Below are 5,597 nucleotides of genomic sequence, written 5' to 3' on the forward strand. Positions count from 1 at the left end.
TGGTGTTTAGCAGTCTAGCACTCTTCCGGCCTCGCAGCATCAAAGCCCTTCAAATTTTGTCCAGTTTCTGCTAATTTGGACTTTTGTTTTTTCATTGGCTTGTGTTGTTCAATTTTCTGTGTTGTTTGGACTTTGGACATGTGTTGTTTAATTTTCTGTATAAGACTTTGGACATTGTTGGCTTGTTGCATTTGAAATTATATGATGTGTAAAACTTTGAATGTGTTTGAATAGTTTGATAATTGATAGAAGCTTGATAGAGGCCCAAAAAAATGATTCAAATGAGTTGGGCCTTTCAGTTTGTTGGGCCTCAATCTAAACTTGATAGAGGCCCATTACCAACCGTACCAACCGTACCAACTAAGTTGGTATACCAACTTTGACGGTTGGTATTGGTACAAGATTTTGTCTACCAACCTTAAGTTGGTTGATACATGGTATTGGTAAATAGAGTCGGTATACCTATCAATGTCAGCCCTAGTCATAATTGTTATTGAAAAATTTGTTAGTCAGATAATGTAATAAATAAATTCAACAAAAGAAAAGAGAAAACTCATATTTGTCATGAAAGTTGTTCATACTTTCACGATACTACCATTCCGCAAATCAAACGACGATATGCTTCCATAAAATCAAGATCTATAGTATTAGGACGTGTTGATATGGAGAGCGAGAACGTAACCAAAAAGAAATCGAGAACCACGAAACTCCTTTCATACGAAGATAAGATGCATGAGCAGGCACTACGTGCTGCTATCAGTTTTGTTTTCTATTTAAACATACAAGCCAGCACAGCAGTGTGAGCACGTACGTACTCATACTCATTTCTGAAAGAATAGAAGAAAGAACTTGGAACCCGATCACTTGCAAATAACAACATGCTGGAGATGAGTGAAACTTTGTCACTAGCACCGCTTCTAGCCATTACTCTCATCTTCCTATACAAATGGTCCTCCACCAGTACAGAAAACTCGCCACCTTCTCCACCAAAACTCCCTATTCTCGGAAACCTTCACCAACTAGGGTTACACCCTCATCGCTCACTCCGAGACTTAGCTCAGATCCATGGCCCGTTCATGCTCCTTCACTTTGGAAGCTTCCCCGTCATCGTCGTTTCCTCGGCTGAGGGAGCCCGTGAGATCATGAAAACTCACGACCTTACTTTCTCCAACAGACCCAAGACGTTCATCTTTGAGAAGCTGCTCTATAATTTCAGAGACGTAGCGTCGGCGCCTTATGGCGAGTACTGGAGGCAGATGAGGAGTATATGTGTTTTGAATCTCCTGAGCAACAAAAGGGTTCGATCTTTTCGCGCTGTTAGAGAGGAGGAAGTTAACTCGATGATCGAAAAGATAAAGGAATCATCATCAACATCATCGGTTGTGAACATGAGCGAAACGTTTGCTACGCTGACCAATGGTGTCATCAGTAGAGTTGCTCTGGGTAGGAAGTACAATACTGGCGGGGAAGGTTTGAGAGATCTGCTGGAGGAGTTTATGAAACTACTGGGACACATCAATGTTGGGGATTTTATCCCATGGCTTGCTTGGTTGAACCGTGTGAATGGTTTGGATGCTAGATTGGACAGGGTGGCTAGACAGTTTGATGAGTTCTTGGAGAGAGTGATTCAAGAGCATGTAAATAGTTCCGAAAGTAGAACTAACGGCCATGCTCATACTGAGAATGTCCAAAAGGATTTTGTGGACGTTTTACTTGAAATTCAGAAAGAGAACTCACTTGGCTTTCCCCTCGAAAGAGTTGGCATAAAGGCACTTATCTTGGTACGGTTACCTTGTTCTCCCTCTGGCTGCATCACTTGTTTAATCAATATTTTTATATTACATTATATACTATATATGTTATTCAATCGTGTGTCTATACTATATATATATATATATATATATATATATATATATATATATATATATCTATTATCTTTCGAATATGATTTTTATATTAATGCACATATGCCGCAATGATTCACTTCTCATATTCTACGTTATTAATTTTGTGGCATGCACACAGGTGGTATCAGTACAGGTGGGAATAGGCTATGCAAATAAGGTCGATGATGGCAAATCCTGGATGTTTTACTGGAATTCAGCTATGCCAAAATCTCCATTGCCTTCTAAAGCTGTACAGCAAGTCCTAAACCCTGCAGGTATATATTCAGTTCATAACAATATGACTTGCTTAACTGAGCTTAAGCTAAATTTATTCGAAGTTCAAATACGTATGCGAACAAGATCTAGATAAAATTAAGCTAACTGAGTTGAATTAACGTACATGCATGACAGAAACATGGTAACGAGATTTTTATTTTTTTTCTCGAAGTATATATGATATGAGAAATTTTAAATACACACGCCTAATATCTTAATACACACCTCTTACTTAATACACCACCTATCAAGTTTTTCATTTCAGTATTATACTTAATACACATCCCAAACTGCCTAAAATGCCCTGCATTTATGAAATATTCCGTTATTTAATATAATTAATATATATTTACTATTTGGTACCTCTTTTTACATATTATTTCGTCTAATTTTTGCTAGAAATTTATGGTTATCATCGTTCAATTTATAATCAAATGATTATTATTATATCCCAACTCCAAATCACCAATACAAGTTTTCAAAATTCACAAGTTAGTACAAGTGTAGAAGTACAGTAGCTATTAAACATAAATAGCTAGTTATTCAATAAAACATGTCATGATAAAGATGCAGTACTTGACAATATGATCTGCAAGATCAAACTAAAGCTGATAAAGATGTAGTACTTGACAATATGATCTGTAAGATCAAACTAAAGCTGATACGGATAACAAAAAAAAAAAAAAAACACCCAAATGAATTGTGGAGAAGAATTGGGGTTAGGGGAGAAGACGTGCTTTCGACTATTTTAGGGTAGAAGACGTTAAAAAGAATACTTCTAGCGTGATTTTTTTTTTTAATAATAGATATATGTTTTGGTCATTTAGTTTACCTATAAAATCTCAATAGAAACATAAAACAATAGGGGTGTGTATTAAGAGATTAGGGGTGTGTATTTAAAATTTCTCATATGATATATACTTCCAAATATCAATTTGAACAAAAAATGTAAAACCAAAGTGGTACGTAGAAGGTTTTTTAGTTTCTATTTTATGCTTAATTACAATTCTTTTTACGGTTGTACCAAAGACAAGCATGCTCATCGAAGAAACTGATACATTGGTCAGTAGGTGAAAGAAGTTAAGCTGGGATTGGAAAGGATGCTGTAAATCTTACACCACAAGCATGCTATCGTGTTGGTACCGTACGTCTACGCTGCATCTGCAGACAGAAGAAATCAAAGTGGAGCCACTGAGCCAGGTTTAACTACATACTTTTAAGAAAAAGATCTTCAGCATTTGGGAAAAACGGTGACAATGCGATTCTTGAAACCCACAAGTAACAAGGCAGCTCTTGTTGCCGGAAATTCTAACCTACTTTGGGGTGAAACCCAAGTCAGGTTATGCAGAAATAATGGAAAGCACAATCGGAGACTATGAGAAACCGGCCATTAATTAAGGCCGAAGACAAGCACTGCACAACATTGCTAGAATCCTTGATCGATTTCACGGTTTCTAAGCTCGGGAAGCATGTCCAAGTGTATTCAACCGAGGCTGAAGATCGATGAAAGCAAACAAGAATATAGCGTTGAGACTACTGGATCACAAAGTACTGGAGACATACAGGTTGGTTGTGTGCCATAAGGAGAACTATGTTTATGGTGTGTTTTACTGACACCAATTCTACGGCACAACAACAAAGGCGTACATGGTTCCTTTGGTGGCTGGTGATCGATGGAGTTACAAAAGCCAAAGCAGTAGCTATTTGCCATATTGACACCACTGGCTGGAACCCTAAGCATTTGGCCTTTCGAGTCTTAAAATTAAAGCCGGGAAATACAGTCCCAGTCTAGTGAAAATATACAATCCCAAAAAAACAAAAAGTACAAACTTGAACGTGTCACTGTGTCATATACATTAACCGATTAACGTATAGTTTTCGGAGTTTAAGTGTATTGAGGCTTTGCCTCGCTCTCAAAATATTCGTCAGTAATCATTTTGATTCGTACTCCAAAGGACTAGTTTATAATTTTCTCTTATAATTTAGTGACGAAGAGGAGCAAGGGCCTCGCGCCTCCGCCCGTGATACAAGATTTCCTATCTACGATAGCTCGCCAATCTGGAGCAAGGTTGTTTGCCATCGCTGTCTGGCTCGATCGCAACAACTGATGGCTTGCTTAATTATTGGTTCAATGCGTACACCCCTACTTTTTTGTGATATTTTGACTTGTTTGAATGTTTGGAACTCACACAAGGTTGCCACTAGGAAAGAAGTGACAAATTAGACGTTCCACGTTTTGCCATGTGTTGTTGTTGTTATTATTATTATTATTTTAAAAAGACTGGTACCGTTACTCTTAAATCTATCTAGGCTAATTGAAACTATACAATAGAAGAAAGGACATAAAGTATAAATCACATATTTGTTTATTTAAATAATTTTTTTTGTTTTGAATAAAAGGCTTGTACGGCTGCCTCAAGCCTCGATAATAAAACTGATAAATACAATGGGGGACATTAAGTCTAAACCTTTGATTACAAAGACCTGAGATACTACTAGAAATTTTTACAACAAACATGTACTTAGGCAAACATCAATTAATAAAGAATACTTTAACACTACGTTTGGATGAAAGTTTTCATAATTTTTGACGAATTCTAAAATGATAGAATTTAGATATCTATCGATTGAAATTCTGTTAATTGCAATTTTCATTGTTTGGTTATATATATTTGAGATTTGAAGTGTGTGATAGATTAAGAAAGTTTAAAAGAAATATAAAATATAAAATTTTAAAAAGCCTTATTTTGGAAATGAAAATTGAATCCTGCAAAGAAATGTGTAAATGACACCTATTTTTGATGGAATTCAAGTGAGAAATTTAATCAATGAATTCCTTCCGTTTCAATTCCATCGAAATTTAAAATTCCCTATTTGATAATGCCAAACAAGAGAATTGGCTTTTAGGAATTATGAAATCCTTATTTTCAATTAAATTATAGGGAATTTCCCTGTATCCAAACATAACATAATGGAAACCCCATTTGCTTTTACATTGCGGTGAACACCTATTGGAAAGATCACGACATGTAACCCGATCATATATCCTAATGTCTAGTAAACCACATATATTAAAGTCTAAGGTGCACAATTTCGCAAAGATTGTTCGATTGATACTTTATTTGCTTTGATAAAAAGATAACATAATGGAGAGATAAGCCTACTACTGAGAAACATCAATACAAATAGTGTAGTTTTCTTATTATGTTGCCGCACAAAATTATATATGGCGATTTTTTTTTTTTTTTTCATTCTACCGGTCGCCATTTCACAACAAATAGACACCTCGCTAGGCCAGGCAAGGCACACGGCCGTCGTTCCACAAAAACACCATCCTTTGCACACTGGCCTCCATTCTTGGCAAACCCCCATCTCCGGATTAGATCCACCCAAACCAAACCAGTTTGGAGTCTTTCGCTCATATCTGAGCTTCGA

At 36.4% G+C, this 5,597-nt stretch overlaps 1 non-coding gene across 2 annotated transcripts in view; it reads left to right on the forward strand.

The window, feature by feature from the left end:
* LOC101292835 overlaps positions 1-3,983 on the forward strand; it is a 4,191-nt gene extending 208 nt beyond the window's left edge. Inside the window, exons 2-3 of one of the 2 annotated variants that reach the window (XR_185171.1) lie at positions 2,026-2,161; positions 3,230-3,983. This is a non-coding gene — a transcript (uncharacterized LOC101292835). The remainder of the gene's footprint in view (positions 1-2,025; positions 2,162-3,229) is intronic. The other variant, XR_185170.1, reaches the window with a different exon arrangement.
* The last annotated feature ends 1,614 nt before the right edge of the window (positions 3,984-5,597 follow it).

This window comes from Fragaria vesca, linkage group LG7 (assembly GCF_000184155.1).
Source record: "Fragaria vesca subsp. vesca linkage group LG7, FraVesHawaii_1.0, whole genome shotgun sequence".
Lineage (NCBI taxonomy): Eukaryota > Viridiplantae > Streptophyta > Magnoliopsida > Rosales > Rosaceae > Fragaria > Fragaria vesca.